The following is a 21967-nucleotide window of genomic DNA, read 5'->3' as shown; positions in this document are numbered from 1 at the left end:
AGACGGTAACGGGACGGGGGGGGGGGATAATATCTGATACGGAACCATGAGTTCCACAAAAACTGGTACTGTGAGAACCGAGATCAATATCTCATCAAGCCCGGGGACTGCATGATCGGCCCCGTAGAAATAAGTTTTACAAGTTAGCCACATGTATTGGTAGTTTTTACTTTAGCAAATGAATGCTTATGTACTTTTGAAGATATAAGGAATAAAATAAAATCTTTTATTTTTATCTTATTTCTTGTCCAAATGATGAGTTAATTTTATCATTTGAAAGTTAACAAAAACTTCAAATGCTTGTGCCGGAATGAACAAGAGACGTTCTCTTCAAGAGCACCGTAAACATAAAAGGTCCCTCTATATTGAAACCCTCATAGTAAAGGATTGATTCCGGAAGAATTTATGCCCGTGATCAAAAGCTATCGGATGAAAATATACCCGAAGCTTTAGTCAATACAACGCAAAAGGAATATATTTTGCACAATATTTGAGCAAAAAATTCCATATTTATCAAAGTGCCAAACTCGGTGAAAAGTTTGGCATAATTACATATAAAGAAAGGAAGAAGTTAAACGTCATTACCATCGGAACTCGAAGGGAGAGATGGGTCTATATATCCCCCGGTAGGAGACGGATCTACTACCGGATCGGTGCCTGGACCTTCATCTTCACTTTCTTCAGTATCCCCTTCGGTTCCCGAGTACTCGGAACCGGTACTCGAAGAGTCAGTTGCAGCGGGCCGAGCATGATGATTTTCACGAGCAATTAGCTCCAGTTCTCGGGCCTTGATGATGCAATCATCAATATTGATGATGCCCACTTTCGCCTCTTCCAAGGTTTTCCTACTTATATGATATTATAGCATAAGTCTTCTCAAATACGAGGGAATCCTCTTGGTAATGGAGTTTTGCTTTGAGTATCAATTTCGGCCTGAAGGCCTTCCCTTTCGGATCTCATGGCACCAAGGCGAGAATCAAGCTCAATAGTTGTAGATAAGTGGATCCGATTTGCGCCATGATTCCCTTAAACCTCTCTTCCATCTTAGCCCTCTTCTCCTTGGCAGTTGGAAGCATGGCTTCCTCATTTTTGGAGTTCAACTCTGCCTTCAAGTTATTTATTTGATCCTCTAAGGCAGACTCACGCTCGGCAGCAACAAGCACATCGTCATGTAACTCGGCCCACTTAGCCTTGGCCTCTTGAAGATTTTCGTGAATTGAGCAGCTTCTTGACTGTGGGCCATTTATCTTGCTCACTCTGCTGCAACCGAGCCTTGAGCTCGCCCATCTCGGCAGCTTTTGCATCCAATACCAGGAGACGCGCTTCAACAAGTTGGTTCCTCTCGGCCAAAAGTTGATCCCGCTCGGAAGCGAGTCCTTGCTTATCAAGAATCGGCCTTTGCAGGCCTTCAGAAGAAAGAAATTTGGCCTCCAAAAAAGATTATCAAATTTAGGATTTCCACTGCAACAGGTGAATATAAAAGTAGATACGAGGAAACTAGTACGGTACCTATGTTAAGCTATGCATAGCATTGTTTATCAGGCACTCCCCAGAAAGGGAGTGTATTTTCTCCAATCTTTCTCCGAAGCCTACAACTTCAGGTATTTCACAAGCTCTACTGACTTGGACAAAATATAGCACCCTTTCAAAACCGAAAAAGTGGCACTTCTCCTCCCTCGAGGATCTAGGGAAGGGGATGAATAATTGTGCCCCAAATTCCCATGGTTGGGAGATCGAGGAGGAGAAGCACTCTGCTCTTTCTCAAAGTGCACCGGTGGACGAGTGGCAGTTGTTGCCGATGGCAAAAGTGCAGCTAGTGTCGATGGGCGTGAACCCATCGGTGTAGAAGGTGAAGAAGCGGGGGTGCCAAAGGAAGTGTTGATTGTTATTGGCTCAGTGGTAGGAGGTAGAAGAGGCCCAGGGTATGAACCCCCTGGAATGGAGGCAACAAAGGGGGCTGGTCAACGAGAATCAGCGTTCTTAATCAAGCCCACCTCGCCCAAAAGTGCGTCTTCCTCCGACATTGGGTTTTGAAGCTCTCCCAGTTAAACATTTGGTTGAGCTGGTGAAGATCCTTTTCTCCTTTAAAGGGGATCCTTTTCACCACTGGTTTCCCCTTTATCGACGAGGACCGCTGCGGTCGGCTCGGTTGTTGCTTTATTTATCTTCATATTTTGAGTCCTAGTCGAGGAAGAGCATCGTCTTTTTGGGTTCTTGTTCTCGGGCTAGGGACTCCGAGAGGAGGCACCCTCGGCGGAAGCAGAGCCATAATCTCTGCTTCGGGCAAGGGCACCTTGCAACACCCTTCTAGCCTCCTCGGGGTCCTCTAAAATGTCGATTTCAAGGCAAACTATAGAGCCCTGCGGAAGTCCTGTATCAAGCAAAAAACATAGTTAGTAAGCTTTTCATGAAATTACATGTGATCGCACAAAGATAAAGGGAAAAAAGGACTCGGTTTACCACGATTTTTGGCCTTCCACCCATATTTAGTGTCCATTTCCTTCCACTGGCAGAATTCTGGTGTCATGATTTCCAGAATTTTCTGAACCCATTGGTCCATACCTTGAACCCGTGGTGGCTCCCATCGGATAGCTGGAACAAAAGAAATAAGAAGATCAACAACAACGAAAAATAATTTTTCACGAAGGAAGGAAATAAATAATCAATAACTTACGAATGCAATTACACGACTTAGGAAAAGACGGGGTTGTTGCCGGGATGATGTCCCTAGTAGAAATAAGGACAAATTGTTTCATCCACCCACGATCGTTATCATCATCCACGTTACTGAGAAGAGCGTGGTGTTTATGTTTGCTGAAGTTTATTACTCCCCACGGTGTACTTTGGGAGAGTAAAGATTCATCATGTGTGCAAGGGTTAGGGCTTTCCCGGTCTCCGTACACAGTTGGCGAGCCACCGTCTGCCATATCAATGAGACTACTTGTGCTAAGCAGACCTGGTACCGGTGGCAAAACTCCAAAATTATGGGGTCGAGCCTTTCATTCGGCCCCAGGGTGAATGGACCCAAGGTAAAGGGATATGTATAGACATACGTAAAACCCTCCTTAGTGAAGGTAACCCGCTCTATCAAATCCGAGGCAAGGATTTTAAAATTGGGGCAGTTGCAGTCCTCCTTCACAGTAGAGATACTGGAAGGGCAAATGGAGGAAAGATACCTACTAAGAAGCCAAGTCTGCGAAGATGCAGAAGTTGTTTTCTCTTGAAAGTCGTTAGCAGTACTGAGATGTTGCGGTATGATGGTGCTTGCAGTGGGAGGTTTTGAATCGGCATCGGCTTCCTTGTTCTTGTTTTTCCTTGGGCCTCCACCGGAGAGAAGACCAGCGTTTCCAAAGAAAGTAGTGAAAGAATCCATGGTAGCAAAAGGTCAGTAAAAGTTTTATTAGGAAAGTTGGAGGAGATGGAAAAGTTTCTAAGCAAATGCAAGGAAGAAGAAAGACGTATGAAAATTTTGGAAGTAAAGAAGTAAGAATAATAAGTAGAAGGGGAGTTATAGACGACAAATATCGTGGTCATGATTATCTCAAGAGCCGGCAAAAATATTTGCTGAATCGTGGGACAATACGTGTTCGGGATATTAAATGCGAGAAGACGTGCATCCTTTCAAGCGTCAGAGACTGTTCAGGAACTTTCCCGCCAAGAAAGAAATCTTCAATAACTTCCCGGTAACACTAAGATGTGTTATCGAAAAGTAGGGGGACTATCTATATGGGGTAAAATTGGTTTATAACAGATAGTCGAATGGTAGCATGACACGTGGAACCAAAGGTAAGAAAAGGGTAAGTAGGGCAACGACTGATACCGGACACAACGAATGTAATCGACATCGGGTAAATCCCGAAGGGATTATATTTAATGGCAGAAGATCAAGGGTTTGTCATCGGATAATATTCAATGAGGAAATATTCTAACATTAAATGAGCGACAGTTGTAGAGAATATTTGCATTCATGGTCTGTCGTTTCATATTCATCAACGACTCTTTTATTATCATTTAAGAGGAGCTTGATCGTAGGATCTTGTTTCCCTAGGTAAAGCTATAAATAGCAAGCTCATTATCCATTGTAACGACATGAAATTCTTTACAAACATATATTGTATTTTACTTTTGCTCTCAATTAAACAACTTTACTTGCTCTTTGTAGACATATAAAATTTATTGGGTTTAATCCATACAAAATTTGGATTAAATTCAATTGGGTTAAATAATTAATTTGGGCTTACAAGTTAAATTAGTCCATTTTATTATTTTCAAGCCCAAGGTCCATTTCATCTTAAGGCCCAAACTCATGCCATGTGTCAAGTGACATGGCATATCTAGTCAAACTGCAAGCCAAAAAGATGACGCCACGTGTTAAATGATGTGGCGATCCAAGTCAAAAAGCAAGAACCAACCACACGTCGCCAAGTGGCTAAAATGACATGGGCCAATCAGAATCAAGCAAGAGAGTTCTTATGTAACTTGACTGTCCATCCTCTAAAACTATAAATAGAGGGGTTACATAACTCTCAAGGGACATTCAGAGTGGGAGAAGAACACTCCGCAATTGGTGAGGCATTCACAAACATAGAGATCAATCATCAACTGCTTAGTTCTTCAACAAAGGAGTGATCAACGGAGTTCTTCCCGGAGATCAACCCGTAACAACAAAGTGATGCTCGATTCTTGGCGATTAAATACATCACAAGGAGGTCAGCATCATCCTACATTCGAGAAATATGCTTCTCAAGCCCTTGAATCACGGAGAATTTTAGATAGGAGAATCGAGGGATACATAGAATTGTACTCACAAATATTTATCAATAAAATCTCTTTTTCTTTATATTATTTTTGTTGCAGTTTATTTTTCGTCTTACGAAAATTTGTTGCAAACAAATTTTGGCACGCCCAGTGGGACCAATTCTTCCCTTCATCTCTCCTTCTTGCAAGTTGAAAACTACAAACTTCAGATCTACTGCTACAATGGCCTTCTACAAATGTGATGTTTCATGCAAAGATGCTACTGTTGCCGCATCCACTCAGCTCAGTCATGTTGGCCCAATCACTCGAAGCAAGTTCAAGGCTAGTGGCTTGGATGGGTCCGAATACTTCGCCTCCTCGGAATGGCAAAGAAAAGCAGATCTCATTTGACGTTCGCAACCGCAATCTCTGGGGGCAACACCCCATTCTCGATGTTTGACGAACTTTCTCCAACAGCCTCAAACCTCGGCGGATTTGAGGATTTGGTGGATTCTTCAGTTTCAACTAAAGTCAATGCCTTGATGACTGACGCAACTAACGTGGACGAAAAGTTTGCCATGATGGAACAAACTATAGAGATCTTGAAGAAATCTGTTGAAGATAAAGACCTTCAAATCGCTCAACTCATGAACAAATTGGAGGCCTATGCACCTGGAGAGTCGAGCCATGTCCCTCCTCGTTCACCTGTCTTCACCTCCCAGAAAACAGCTGTTGAGGAATCATTTGCAAAGTTAAACATCCAAAAGGAAAAGCAATCTACTTCAGCTGCGGCGTTATCTGTCCAACAATTGCAAGACATGATAACAAACACCATCAGAGCTCAATATGGCAGACCATCGCAAAGTTCGTTGTACTACTCTAAGCCTTATACTAAGAGGATTGATTTTTTAACCATGCCAACCAATTATCAACCACCAAAGCTGCATCAATTTGATGGCAAAGGGAACCCAAGGCAACATATTGCCCACTTTGTCGAGACTTGTAGCAATGCTGGAACACATAGTGACCTTTTGGTAAAACAATTTGTTCGTTCTCTGAAAGGGAACGCATTTGACTGGTATATTGACTTAGAGCCCGAGTCCATTGATAGCTGGGAGCAACTTGAGAAGGAATTCCTCAATCGTTTTTACAGTACCCGAAGAACTGTAAGCATGATAGAGTTGACAGGCACCAAGCAAAGAAAGGACGAGCCCGTGGTGGATTACATTAATCGTTGGAGGGCGTTAAGTTTGGACTGCAAAGATCGCCTTTCAGAGATATCTGCTGTGGAGATGTGCATTCAAGGAATGCACTGGGGCCTTTTGTACATTCTACAAGGGATCAAACCGCGAACTTTTGAAGAACTTGCAACACGAGCGCACGACATGGAGTTAAGCATCGCAAGTCATGGAAAGGCATCTCCATTTGCTGATCAAAAGGAGTTCAAGAAAAATGTTACACCGAAGAACCAAACCAAAGAATCAATGGCGGTGAAAGCAACTTCTGTGAAGGTCACCACTAAGCAAAAAGTGAAGGAGGATAAGACCCCGAGTCAATATTCCAAAGAGGAGAAGCGTCGTCCCACCTTGAAGGAATTAGAGGCGAAGGTTTATCCATTTCCAGATTCAGACGTACCCACAATCCTTGATGAACTGCTGGACAAGAAAGTCATCGATCTCCCTGAATCAAAAAGGCCAGAGGAAATTGGCAAAGTTGGCGATCCGAAATACTGCAAGTTTCATCGCGTCATTAGCCACCCTACAGAGAAATGCTTCGTCTTAAAGGAGAAAATTATGGCTCTTGTAAGTGAAGGAAAAATCATCATAGACATGGATGAAACAGTAGAAGCAAATCATGCAAGTATCGCGCTCAAGGAAAAGAAGTGTTCAAAGTTGCATAACGTGTCAAGCACTGCCTTCTTACAATTTGGAAGTTTCGAGCCCGTTGAAGTTGATCTTCCAAGGAAAACTCTTGAAGGTTCACTAGAGCTAGACAATCACTCCAAAGACAAAGACGATGAGGGTTGGATTCTAGTCACTCACAAGAAGCGAAAACATCAGGCAGTTTTGAGGCTACCACTTCCTAATTCAAGAGCGATGATGAGCAATGCAGATAGGCTACAATCACCAAGAAATATCAAATCTTCTACTAGCAAGAAGATTAGCAGTGCCTTATCGCCGAAGTTCCGAAAGCCCATCACATTGCATGAATTCTTTCCTGGAAAATTCCTTCATGGAGGTCACGTTGGTGCAACTCATGTAGTTTCTAGTACTGACGAAACAACGGAAAGCAACGATGAGCCTACTCCAATGAGAACACAAGAACATCATGATAACGGAAAAGTTGTCACATGTTGTGCAACCATTTCATTCACAGATGATGACTTGCTGCTGGGGTCTAAGCCATATAACAGACCTTTGTTTGTTGTAGGGTCCATTCGGGAACAACATCTCAATCGCATACTTGTTGATGATGGTTCAGCTGTCAACATCATGCCAAAGATGGTGCTAAAAAAGCTTGGGATCTCTATCGATGAGCTATCCAAAAGTAACCTAACAATCCAAGGTTTCAACCAAGGAGGACAACGAGCCATAGGTATGGTCCGCGTAGGATTATCCATTGGTGAGATGAATTCAAACACCCTGATTCACGTCATAGATGCGAAAACATCATACAACTTGTTACTTGGACGTCCTTGGATTCATGAGAACGGGGTGGTATCATCTACTTTGCATCAATGTCTGAAGTACAGAAGAGATGGTGAGATAGTCAAAATTGATGCAGACATCAAGCCTTTCACCGAGACGGAGTCATACTTTGCAGACGCAAAATTCTACCTTGATTCTTGTGAACCGAAAGTAGAGAAACCATCATCAGATGACGAAGATGATGCCAAGTCAGAAGGGGAAAACAAGGCTCAATGGACTACCACCAAGGTTGCTAAGAAGGGAACAAAAGAAGTCTCCATTAAGATATCATCATCTAAAGGTGACATACAGACAAAGACTGAGGAGCATCTAGTTTTTCGCTATGTTCCACGTGAGCGTCGAAAGAAAGGGAAACCTTTGCTACAGGAATGTACTCCAAAGAAGCAGGTGAGTCACAAAGATATCCAACATTTGAAGGAGCATATGACTGTCCCAGTCGCACAAATCCCATCCGTGACTGGTGAGTCTGCTAAAGGCAATTTCCAAGCTGATAAAATAAAAGGGCACTATGATCCTAAGTCCTTCATACTGCTTGAAAAGTCTGGTTATGACTTCTCCAATCCATCACAACTAGGAGAACTCAAAGACGAAGTCACTGGTGAAAAGATATATGGGCTCAATGAGTCTCAAATGAAGTTGAGAAAGCAAGGGCTCTAGCTCGCCACTCCAAAGTTTGGTTTGGGGTTCAGGTTGGTAGAGCCTCTTCGAATTTCATCCAAGAGAAGCAAAGAGATAGCTTCATCACAATACTCCTCGGTAGAGGAGATGAAGGAAGTTAAGGGCAAGAAAATAAAACAACGGGCTTCAGTATTTGATCGTATTGGAGGCTCAACCCCTCCGGTCTCGGTGTTTGAAGGGCTAAGTCACAAAGGTGAACGTGCATCTCCCAAACATATAAAAGAAGTTTCCACTACCTCAAAGACCTCTGTCTTTCGTCGCCTAGGGACCACAGGGAAGTCTCCATCTAGAAAGATACCGTCGAAACACAAGGAGTAAGTCCATGAGGAGCGGGATCATTTTGAAGTTGTTGCTGACAAAGAAATCTGTAGTGCTTTCCCATCACGTATGAAGAGGAAGTCTATTTTGTCAATATCCACAGATGGTCCGCTGAAGGTGCAAAGGAGAACCATTGTTTACACTTGACAGCCTCATAAAAAAGCAAAGAAAGAGAAAGAAGCCATGCCGACCACCCAAGGAAGTCAAAGAGAAAAGTCAGACTTTGTGGAAACATCCTATCACATAACTGTGGAAGATAGCCCATGCCTTGACATTGATGATGAAGTACACGAGGCTCCCCCTCAACTAGAAGATGGCGAACAATCGACTATGGATGAGCTTAAGGAACTCAATTTAGGTACTCTGGAAGATCCACCCCCACCTTCATTAGTGCACTTCTTACGCCTCAGGAGGAGGAGGAAAACTCCAAGTTGTTGACCGAGTACAAAGATGTCTTCGCTTGGTCGTATAAAGAAATGCCCGGTCTTAGTCCTAAGGTAGTTGTTCATCATTTAGGGATCAAAAGTGGAGCACGCCCTGTGAAGATTCAATGGAAGATCGTCGGAGCAATACGTTTCCAGTCAGATCTAAATGGCATTTACAAGTATCAAGCTAGAAGCTGCCGTTTTTAATGGGATCTCCGGCGTTTGAGACGGAGATGGGGGTGAGAATGGTAGCCGGCGTGGTCCAGGGAGGTGGTCGTGGGTGGCTTAGATGGAGGAGGGGTCGCTAGACCTTGGGAGAACGAGAGATCCTCTCTTTGTCTCTCTACCGTTCTCTTCAACTTTTTGAGATGAGAGCTCCTTTCTTGTCTTCGATGGAGTGACGATGGGGAATGGGCGTTGCTGAATTTTTGTGGTCAAGGGGAAGCTGGTGGGGTGTGAAGAAGAAGAAGTTCAGGGGGGGGTCTCTTGTTTTTGGGATTCTGCGGCTGATCCTTTTTTTAGGTGTCTCTAGGATTTTTTTATTTTGTTAAGAAGAAGATTCTAGAATAGTCTCTAGGGTTAGCTTAATGGGTATTGGGTATTGGGCTTGGATTTATAGGCTAAGTCCGAATTGGGTCCTAAAATTGGGCTCTAAGACTCTTAAAATTGTGGTCCAACACCTTAGCTATATGCCTTTAATATAAGATAACTATACTACATAATGCAAAAAATCTAATCTAATTGATTAAACTAAATTATATATAAAATAGGAAACTATTTTTTGGTATTTTTCAAATATCATACTAAAAATAAAAATAGGGTTAGACTAAAATCATCGCAAAATTAAAATAATATTCCTACCAAACTACTAATATTCCTGAAAAACAAAGTGGAACTATTTTTGTATTTTTGAATTTTATGAAAGGTAGATAAAATAAAAGTAACAAAATAAGATATAAATTACCTAAATAAAAGAATTTTTTTTTAATTTTCATTTTTGTGACAAAATAAAGTAAAAGAGTCAAAACTAATTGAAATAGCGATATTGGGCCTAAACTAAATATATAAATGCTAAAATATGCAACTCCTTAGATGGTCGAGATGAAGAAGCGGCACCCTCTCTTCAAGGCACTGTTTTAGAGGTTCTGGCCGTGATAATAGAGAGGTTTTCTGGGAAAAGAAGTGAGGAACCAAGAGCGGAAAAGAGAAGAATGTAAAAGAGGGTGAACGTAGCTCTAAAAAATTTGAAGATATTATAAAATTGTAAACCATTGAACGGTTTGGATATTTATAGAAGCCATATGGGCAGTGGAAAGGCCGCACCAATAGCGGTTCGTGGGTTTCTCGATAGTCGTGTTGACAGCGACCCTTGCGTGTCTTTTGAGTCATGGCATTTAATGCTCTGATAGAATGACGTCATGGCAATAGTATCAAAGAAGCAAGAGTTCGAAATCGTTTCCTATCATTTTTATTCTAGGAAACGCATGGACTATCTGTATACGGTGGAATCAGAGGAGCCGATTTTGTGGCCATTACGACGCTCCATAGATACGCCTGCTATGGCTCGAGGCGAGGCTCGAGATGTAACCTCGAAGGATTTCCATACGCTCAACTCTGAGGCAGCGCATATCGATAGCTATGATGGAGAGATGGGGAGTTCCTTAGGCACTTGATTAAAGCTGGCCAAGCCTATTAGGCTAGTACAAGCCCGCACAGTGGCATTTAATAGCTGTACCAACCTTATATCTTTGTAATAAATGCATCTGTATTATGTTGGGATTCCCCCTCATATATAAAGGGGACCCTTGTCATTTCGTAAGACACATAAGATACAATACAACACATAATGTTGAATACAAGAACATTCTCTGCTCTTTAACTCAAAAACATTCTCCCTTGATTCTATTTATTGCTTACATTTATTGTGTTCTATTAATTGTTCTTCATTTATTGTTCATCATTGATCATAAAGAGCCTTCGCAAAGCTCTCAAAGCTGTTAGTCCTCTACCGGCTGTGTATATCTTAGCATCGAGCTCGACCCCGAGGCCCCGTACAACCAGGCTCGAGGCCCCGATTCTCAGCCATTCAGTTTTCTTGAACATACTGTCTTCAAGCTCTCATCTTATTTTTTAGTCTCTTACTTAGCAACTATTGCTTAACAACTAGCATAAAAATAAGTCATGTATTTTTAGAACCACAAAATCAAATCTAATTGTTATTACCATTTTCACGGTAAACATCCATGCAATCTCCACCCGGTCACTATTCTCGTTGGGATGAGCTCATTTTAGTTGTTTTGAATCACGGTCATGCCTCCTTTCTTTGGCACACAATGCACCAGACTCACCCAAGAACTATCGGCAATGGGGTAAACCACCCTGGCATCTAACCATTTGATGATTTATTTCTTTACCACCTCTTGCATGGAAGGGTTTAACCTTCTTTGATGATCCATGCTTGGTTTGCTCTGTTACTCCAATTATATCTTGTGCTCACAAATTCCGGCGGGAATCCTTCGGATGTCCGCTATTGTGCATCCAGTGGCTTGCCTGTGCTCCCTCAAGACATTCAACAGTTGTTCTACCTGCACACCATTCAACAAAGAAGAAATGATTACCGGTAGAGTTTTATTAGAGCCAAGAAATTTATACCTCAAGTGTCGTGGAAGTGGCTTGAGCTCCAGCTGTGGTGGCTCAATAATTGAAGGCTTGTCGGGAGGAGTGACTCTATTCTCTAAGTAATGAGAAAGTTTCTTTGGTGCATAAGTGTAGGACCCAAGTCCTTCTAATGCATTCACAAATTCCATGTACCCCTCCATGTCTTCACCATCAAAATTTACCAAAATAGCCGCCAACGCCTCACCAAGGCATTGTTTTTCCATTTTTATCTCGATTGCGTCTTCTACCTCATCAACAACATCAATGACTGAGATGCTCTTATATACATGTGGAAACTTCAGACCCTTACTGGCTTGGAAGGTAACCTCTTCGTCATTAACTCGGAACTTGATCTCATTTTGCTCTGAATCCATAAGTGCTCTTCCGGTAGCAAGGAATGGTCTCCCCAGGATGATAGGGATTTCTTTATCAACAGCACAATCAAGGATCACAAAGTCGGCGGGGAGGAGGAACTTTTCTACTTTCATAAGAACATCATCAACAATCCCCACTGGTCTCTTAATTGAACGATCGTCCATTTGTAACCTCATACTTGTAGGCCTCGGCATACCTAACCCCGCTTGCTTGTAAATAGCAAGAGGCATTAAATTGATGCTAGCCCCATTATCACAATATAACGTCCCGACCGGTCGTTTTGAGCTTTAGTGCATCGTTCAACAGTTTGAGGCCATGATCAACTTCACTTCAGGTATTATGACGCGTACGCATGGTCGGAATTGAATTCGGGGAAGTTTGGAGTTGATTTGGAAAGAAAATTCTCATTTCAAAAGCTTTAAGTTGGAAGAATTGACTAAGATTTGATTTTTGAGTATACGACCTCTGAATCGGGATTTAAAGGTTTCAGTAGGTTCGAATGGTGATTTCGGACTTGGGAGTATGCCCGGATCGGGTTTTGGATGATGCGGGAGCATTTCGGTGCCTATTGTGGAAGTTAGCATTTTGGAAGAATTTCATAAATTTGGGTTGAAGTGCATTTCAGAGTTATCGATGTCCATTTGGGATCTCGAGTCTGGGAATAGCTCCGTATGGTGATTCTAGTATTGGGAGCACGTCCGGAAGTTGATTCGGGGGTCTGTCGGTCATTTTGGAGTCGCTTGGCCGAAATTAGAAGTTTGAAGGGTTTTGAGGAGATTGATCGGAAGTGGAATTTTTGATATCGAGGTCGGAATCTGATTCTGGAAGTTAGATTAGGTCCGTAATGTCAAATACGACTTATGTGCAAAATTTGAGGTCAACCGGACGTGATTTGATAGGTTTGGGCATCTAGTGCAGAAGTTTGAAGTTCTAAAGTTCATTAAGCTTGAATTGGAGTGCAATTCATGGTTATAGCGTTGTTTGATGTGATTTGAGGCCTCGAGCAGGTCCGCATTATGTTTTAAAACTGGTTGGTGTGATTGGGCGAGGTCCCGGGGGGCCTCGGGTTGATTCGGGATGGTCAACAGATTGAGTTTGGCCTTATGGAGGTGCTGACGGTACTGTCTTCTGGTGTAACCGCACCTGCGAGGTTAGGGTCGCAGGTGCGGAGCCGTAGAAGCGGCCATGACGGTCGCAGAAGTGGCTTAGGCTAGAGAAGACTGGGACCGCAGATGCGGCCGAGTTTTGAAGAAGCGGGACCACACTTGCGCGCGGGGAGCCGCAGAAGCGGATGGCGATTGCAGATACGGAATCGAGGGGGTCTGGTGGAGGACCGCAGAAGCGGTATTTTGTCCGCATCTGCGAAACTACAGAAGCGGTCGAGTGACCGCAGGTGTAGAGAATCGCTGGGCAGTGTGTTTATTTAAAAGACGGGAGTTGGCCCATTTTCTTTCATTTCCTCTTGGTTTGGCGATTCTTGGAGGGTTTCAAGAAGAGGTTTTCATCATCAATGGCAAGGTAAGCTATCCTCACCTATTATGAGTTAAATACATTGATTATGTATAGATTTTAACATGGAAATTAGTGGGAATTTTGGGTTAGAATAAAAACCATGAAAATTGGTATTTTTGAATTTTGGCCACAAAATTGGACATGGAATTGGGAATAAATTGTATATTTGAGTCCGTAATATTATGGGTAATGTTTATCTTCGAAAATTTCGGAATCCGGGCACGTGGGCCCGAGGGTGATTCTATCGATTCTTCGAGCGGAGTTGGGAATTGATGTGAATTGAATTTTTATGAGTATTAGAGTATAGTTCCATGGGTTTGCGCATTTGTTTGGCTAGTTTTGGAGCAATGGGCATCGGTTTGAGGTGTTAGAGTGGCATTGGAGCCGGTTATGGAACTTCGGCGCGAGGGAAGTCTCCTTTCTAACCTTGTAAGAGGGAATTATCCCCATAGGTGAAGTAATGAAATATGCGCCCCTATTTGTGGGGGCTACGTACGCACGAGGTGACGAGAGTCCGTGCGTAGCTACTATTATGCTTATGTCCGGGTAGTCTAGGACCAAAAGCATGCTATACTTGCGATATTTGTAACCCTACGATTTAAAATGCTTAATCGTATCAAACTTGGTAAATGAATTTCAAAAAGGGCTAAACATCATTTTTCTAGGCCGTTAAAAGAGACGTTGCCATTTCTTTGCGTAATTGTTTCCCTGATGAATTTTTGATTGACTGTTTGAATGTATTTATCTATGTGTAACCGCGTCGCACGTATGATTCGCGGGCTGGGTAATTCTCTTATTTATATTTGACCGCGTCGCATGTATGATTCGCGAGCGGGGTAATATATGCATCTATGATTCGCGTCATTCGAACCTATGGTAGTGCACAGTTTAAATATTATGTTGGATCGGGCCGTACGACCTCGACATAATTTGCGCATGACTTGATTGATTGTTTTGGAATTATTGATAATTGATATGGCCTCATCGACCGGATATTTAAAATGTTAAAAGATGAAAATAAGTTGGAAGATTTCTATTAACAAAAGAATTGTTTACCTGCTTCATGATTATTGAGTTGCAGTCGCCTTATAAAATCGATTATTTTTCACATTATTGGTATAGCATTATTGGACCACTAGTAAGTGTCGAAGTCAACCTCTCGTCACTATTTTTTCGAGGTTAGACTGGATACTTACTGGGTACGCGTTGTTTTCGTACTCATACTACACTTGTTGTGCATTTTTGTTCCACAGGCACATGTATGTCTAGTGGCCTAGTTGGGCGCAGCGGCATGGTTGTTGTGGAGACTTAGGTGAGATGCATCTCTCGAGATGACCCCTAGCCAGCAGAGTCTCCTTCAGAGTATTGTACTTTCTTGTCTGTCCAATTTGTATTGCGGACAGTTAATGGATTACGTTTTATTTCCTTGAAATTGCTCATGCACTTGTGACACCAGGTTCCGGGATGTCTATGGGATTATTCAGTAATGAAAATTTGTTAAAGACATCATTATTTACTTGGTGAAGTTCATTATTTATTATCTAATGTAAGGAAAAGAAATGTGTATACGATAAAAATCAGAAAGCCCGATTTTATGGCCGTTGTAGCGCTTCGCAAGCGCGTCTCCAAAGGCTCGAGGTTCGACCCCGAAGGCTCCTAACGTTCGACCTCGAGCAGTGCAAATCGATGATTATCATGAGAGAGCGGGAAGTTCCCAAGGCACGTGACCAAAACTGACAACACCTACAAGAGAAACACTAGTCTGTAGCAGCCTAGTAAATAGTTGTGCCAGCTATATTTCTTTGTAATAATTACTCATATACTATGTTGGGATTTCCCTTCTTATATAAAGGGGATCCTTGTCATTTTGTAAGAGACAGACAACATTCAATACAAGATACAACACACAACATTGAATAGAAGAACATTCTCTGCTCTCTAACTTAAATACATTCTCCCTTGATTATATTATTTACATTTATTGCTTACATTAATTGTGTTCTATTAATTGTTCTTCATTTATTGCTAATTATTGATCAAAAAGATCCTTCATCAAAGCTCTCAAAACTGTTAGCCCTTCATCGGCTTTTCACAGCTTAGTGCCTGGCTCGACCTCGAGGCCCCGTATAGGCCAGCCCGAGGCCCCGATTCTCTGTCATTTGGTTTGCTCAAACATACTGCCTTCAAGGCTTTTACCTTGTTTTCTAGTCTCACACTTAGCATTTATTGCCTAACAACTAGCATAAAATAAATCATGTATTTTTAGAACCACAAAATCAAATCTAATTGTTATTACCATTTTCAAGGTAAACAGTTTGGCGCCCACCGTGGGCCTAAAAATAATAGTGATTGTTTTCTTGCTGGTTTACTACATAACGCAAATTATCGTTCACGCCTTTTCTTGTCCAAAGAATCTTTGATTTTAGGACAAAATGTCAAACTCAGTGAATGCACATGAGAACAACGGTCCTGACGACCATGGAGAGAATGATGTAGCTATTTCAGGCATCGGCGTACCACCGTGAAATCCCGAGGATGCACCAGAACCGATTCCTGTGGACGTGGTATCGCGCAACGTCCAACACGTCGATATAAGCTCCCACACCAACAGAAGTAACCGCAAAGAGAATCAACAGGAAGCTCGGAAAAATCTAGCCCGAGAAGAAAGAGAGGCGGACGGGAGAAACGGAATGGAAAAACCTCGGCACATCGTTCAAATGATCACCAGAGGGACCAACGTTCCCCAAGGGCCCGTGATCAAGCGGGCAAGGGTTCCGTCGCAATGGAAGGGCAAATCCGGGGCCGCATGCCCGAGGACGTCCTTGCCTTCAGTGAAGAGAACTTCGAGACCTTGTCCCATCCCCATAACGACGCGCTGGTAATTTCATTTCTCTTGAATAACGTTCAAATTAAATGTGTACTCGTGGATCCAGGTAGCTCGACGAACATAATCAGGTCAAAGGTGGTGGAGCAGCTCGAATTGCTCGATCAAATCATACCTACCTCTCGAGTCCTCAGCGATTTCAACATGGCCAGCGAAACAATGAAGGGGGAGATCACCCTCCCGGTCAACGTGTCCGATACGGTTTGAAACACAAAATTTCATGTCATCGAAGGTGACATGAGATACAATGCATTACTTGGAAGACCATGGATACACAACATGAGGGAAGTACCGTCAACTCTTCACCAGAAGATAAAGTTTTCGACAGAAGACGGTATTAAAACGGTATACGGAGAACAGCATGCGGCGAGGGAGATGTTTGCGGTTCATGAGGATCCACCAACCTCAATACCCTCCACCTCGGAGGAGCCAGAGGACAAACAGACCCCCGAGAACAATGAAGAAGACTTCCTGGCCCCCGAACTTTCATTGCCCCCGAAGAATCGGACGCAACAAAATCAACGGTGGAAGAGCTGGAACAAGCTGTTTTGGTCGAGCATCTCCCAGATCGGAAGGTATACCTGGGAATGAGATTAACCCCCAAACTCAGGAGGAAATTCATTCAATTCCTTATTAATAACATTGATTGCTTTGCGTGGTCCCATTTAGATATGACAGGGATCCCGCCGGAAATAACCACCCATCGACTAAGTGTCGACCCCAGGTTCAAACCGGTGAAGCAAAAAAGAAGACCTCAGTCCGAGGTAAAACACACGTTCATCAAGGTGAGGTAACAAAACTCCTCAAAATAGGATCTATTAGGGAAGTAAAATATCCCGAATGGTTGGCCAATGTGGTGGTAGTTCCCAAAAAAGGGAATAAGTTAAGAATGTGCGTAGATTATAAAGACTTGAATAGAGCATGCCCCAAAGATTCATTCCCGTTGCCCAATATCGATCGCTTGATCGATGCTACAGCCGGCCACGAGATCCTCACCTTTCTCGACGCCTACTCGGGGTATAATCAAATCCAGATGAACCCCGAGGATAGGGAAAAAACTTCGTTCATCAGCCCTTCGGGCTAAAAAATGCCGGAGCCATATACCAGCGCCTAGTTAATAAGATGTTCAAAAACCAAATAGGCAATTCCATGGAAGTTTACATTGATGATATGTTAGTTAAGTCCCTGCGCGCAGAGGACCATTTAACTCATTTGCAGGAGACATTCGACATCCTCAGAAGTTACAATATGAAACTCAATCCCGAGAAATGTGCCTTCGGAGTGGGTTCGGGCAAGTTCTTAGGCTTCATGGTGTCAAACAGGGGGATTGAGATCAATCCCGATAAAATCAAAGCCATCGAAGAGATTACGGTGGTGAACAATGTAAAGGCCGTGCAACAGCTGACTGGGCGAATAGCAACTTTGGGCTGATTCATATCAAGGTCGTCAGATAGGAGTCGTCATTTCTTCTCCCTACTCAAAAAGAAAAACAGCTTCGAATGGACTCCAGAATGCCAGCGTGCTTTAGCGGAGTTAAAGGGATACCTGACTAACCCACCTTTACTCCACACCCCAAAGGAGATTGAAACACTGTATTTGTACTTGGTTGTGTCCGAGGTAGCGGTAAGTGGTGTGCTGGTTCGAGAAGAGCAAGGTACGCAATTCCCTGTCTATTATGTAAGTCGGACCTTGGAGATGCCGAAACCAGGTATCCACACCTAGAAAAGTTAGCTCTTGCATTAATAAATGCATCTCGAAAGTTAAAGCCTTATTTCCAATGCCATCGTATTTGTGTTTTAACAACATATCCTCTCCGAAGCATATTGCATAAGCCCGAACTGTCAGGCCGTCTGGCCAAATGGGCAATCAAACTCGGCGGGTACGATATTGAATACCAACCCCGAACGGCTATCAAGTCCCAAATATTAATGAGGCCGACTCCACACCTGCCCTCGTGCCCGAGGTAGAGAAAGAACTTCTACTGAAAACAGGCAAATCTTCAGGGGTATGGACCTTGTTCACCGATGGCGCCTCTAACGTGAAAGGGTCCGGACTCGGTATAGACCTGAAGCCACCTACAGGCGGCATGATTAGGAAATCTATAAAAACTACGAAATTGACTAACAACGAAGCCGAGTATGAGGCTATGATTGCAGGTCTGGAATTGGCCAAAGGCCTAGGAGCAGAAGTCATCGAAGAAAAATGTGATTCCCTTCTGGTAGTAAATCAGGTAAATGGGAGCTTCGAGGTTCGAGAAGACAGGATGCAAAGATCCCTAGACAAAATTCAAGTCACATTGCACCGCTTCAAAGAATGGACCCTGGTCCACATACCTCGAGAGCAGAATAGCGAGACCGATGCCCTCGCAAACCTGGGGTCATCTGTCGAGGAAGACGACTTACTTCCCGAGGCTATTGTTCATCTATCCAAATCAATGATCAAGGAAGGCCACGCCGAGATCAACTCCACCAGCCTGACATGGGATTGGAGAAACAAATATATCGATTATTTGAAAAGTGGGAAACTACCCGCGGACCCAAAGGAATCGAGGGCTCTGCGAACCAAAGCAGCCCGATTCTCGCTAGACAAAAATGGAACTCTGTACAGGAGAACCTTTGATGGGTCCCTAGCAGTATGTTTGGGGCCGGGGGACACAGATTACGTGCTCCGAGAAATCCACGAGGGCACCTGCGGAAATCACTTCGGTGCCGATTCCATAGTCCGAAAGGTGATCAGAGCATGTTACTATTGGGACAGCATGGAGAAAGACACCAAAGAATTCGTCCGAAAATGCGACAAATGCCAGAGATTCGCACCGATGATTCACCAACCCGGTGAACAGCTACATTTGGTCTTGTCGCCATGGTCGTTCATGAAGTGGGGGAATGGACATCGTCGGACCCCTATTGACAGCGCCAGGTAAAGCTAGATTTATTCTATTTATGACTGCCTATTTCTCAAAATAGGTGGAAGCGCAGGCCTTCGAGAAGATAAGAGAAAAAGAAGTCATTAGCTTCACCTGGGACCATATCATGTGCCGGTTCGGAATTCCTTTCGAGATAACATGTGATAATGGAAAACAGTTCATCGGAAGCAAAGTAACATAGTTCCTCGAGGACCACAAAATCAAAAGAATCATGTTAACACCCTACCACCCATGCGCAAACGGCCATGCCGAGTCCACAAACAAGACCATCATTCAAAACCTGAAGAAGAAGTTAGAAAGTGCAAAGGGAAAATGGAGTGAAATATTACCCGAAGTACTATGGGCATATCGAACAACTCCAAAATCAAGCACAGGAGAAACGCATTTCTCTCTTGTATATGGCGCCGAGGCTTTGATACCGGTCAAGGTCAGGGAACCAAGTGCCAGGGTCCGACACGCCACAGAAAGCTCAAACAACGAAGCCATGACTGTGGCTCTCGAGCTATTGGATGAAAAGCGAGAAGCTTCGCTGGTTCGAATGGCCGCCCAAAAACAAAGGATCGAAAGGTACTATAACAGGAGAACAAATCTCCGACATTTCGGAGTCGGGGACTTGGTCCTGAGGAAAGTCACCCTGAACACTCGAAACCCTAATGAAGGAAAGCTAGACTAGAACTAGGAAGGGCCGTACCGCGTCCTCGAAGTGATCGGCAAAGGATCCTACAAGCTCGGTACCATGGAGGCGAACAGCTTCCGAGCAATTGGAACATATCAATGCTTAAATGCTACTACTACTTAGGAGTTCGATGGAAGACGCCAAAGCATCCCCCAGCTTGAAGGCCTTAGGTTTCAAGGCATACGTTGCACTCTTTTCCTTCGATCGGGTTTTATCCCAAGAAAGGTTTTACCGGCAAGGTTTTTAACGAGGTAACATCTATGTGCTACCTAAGGAGAACTCAACGAGTATCCAAGGCTTCTCTTCAATCAACCTCGAATACTGGGGGGGCATCCCCCCAGAAGGTCGCCTCCTCGGAGAAATCAAGACGCGCCAAAAAGATTCTCGATAGGAAAACAATGTATTGGGCCAAACGGTCGAACGAACTGTGTCCTCATAGAATAACTGAGCCCTTGACAACGAAAACATTTATACTTGTGCCAAGTAATTAAGAAATATTTGTTCCATCAAAACGCTTTGTGCTTCGAAGAAGTCTGCTATTTTTTCAAGAAACGGCTCCAGAGCCAGAAAATTCCCGAACACTCGGGGACTGACGTCAAAAACTCGAAGTCACATGACCTCCGGGCCAAAAACTTCGAACTAGTAAGCCCTCAATGAGGCAACTCCAAGTTTACACAAAATGGCTCCAGAGCCAAGAAACTCTCAAAAATCTCGACTGTCGTCGACTGCCACCCCATCGACTTATCAAAAACCCGAGGCTATAAGACCCCATGTGGGAAACCTCGAGCTCGTAAGACCTTTATAAGGAAAAAACAAAATTTGTAAGACCTCAAGCAAGGCATGAACTACACTTGTACCAAGTTGCCAAAACTGTAAGACCTCAAGTAAGGCATGTAAAAAGTTATAAGACCTTACAAAAAGGCATAAACCCAGTCTTAAAGCTAAGGCTATATATTCGAACTTGTAAGACCCCTAAAAAGGCATACACTCGATATAGATGCTGAAGTCACTTCACTCAGGGACTAAAAGGCTGCGGCCAAATATAAATGACTACGGTCACAAGGCTGTACCATCCAAACTAACGTGGGTCGGGGACGCCCGACCGTTGCTATAAAAATCACAGGCCTTCAATTACTTCGAAAATACTTCGAAAAGAACCGGTTAATCAGGCTACCCTCAACTTAAGCAAAAGAGCTTCGATCATATAAGCTCCAAACTATAGTCTTCGAAACCATTCAGCCATCGAGCGAAACCTCCCGAGGTGCTCATCTATCACTACATAACGGCTCGCAATCGAAGTTCTTATCGAACCGTCGAAGAGTCGGGCGAACATAAAAAATTCAAAAGTCTTTAACGAGGAAAAAATAAAGCCTATACAAAGGTCGTACCGACCCAATGCGTAAGAGCCACTACCGCCAACCCACAATAAACGTCGTACCGACCCAATGCGTAAGAGACTATGCCGCCAGCCCATAATAAAGGTCGTACTGACCCAATGCGTAAGAGCCACCGTCGCCAGCCCATAATAAAGGTCGTATCAACCCAAAGCGTAAGAGCCTAAGGGCCAGCTTAAAATTCAAAAACTTAAGGGTCGAATGAGCTCGAGTCGAAATCCGACTCGAAGACTGAGCCCGAAAATAGTTAATTGAATACTCCTAAAGGCAAATGCATAAGAGCCACTATCGCCAGCCTATGCTAAAAGGTCGTACCGACCCCCATTGTCGCCAGCCTAAAAGAGCCTCAGGGCCGATTTGAAGTCACAACAACCCAACAGCCGGCCCAAAAAATCTCAGGATTGGCTTCTAGACCTAAAGGTCGGTAAACCCGAGTCGAGAACCCGACTGGGGACTGGGCCCCGAACGGTCGACCTTCGACCATTTTGAATCGCTCGGCAATAGCAAAAACCCAAGAGTCTAACCCGAGATCCAAAAATCTCGGACCAATTGTCAAAAAACATCGCAGATTATTCCCAAAAAATAGAAGAAAAACGAGAAGTGATTCTATATATATATATATATATATATATATATATATATATATATATATATATATATATATATATATATATAT

The sequence above is a fragment of the Nicotiana attenuata genome, chromosome 12 (genome assembly GCF_001879085.1).
Source record: "Nicotiana attenuata strain UT chromosome 12, NIATTr2, whole genome shotgun sequence".
NCBI classification, from domain to species: Eukaryota; Viridiplantae; Streptophyta; class Magnoliopsida; order Solanales; family Solanaceae; genus Nicotiana; species Nicotiana attenuata.
Note: the sequence above shows the minus strand (reverse complement) of the source record.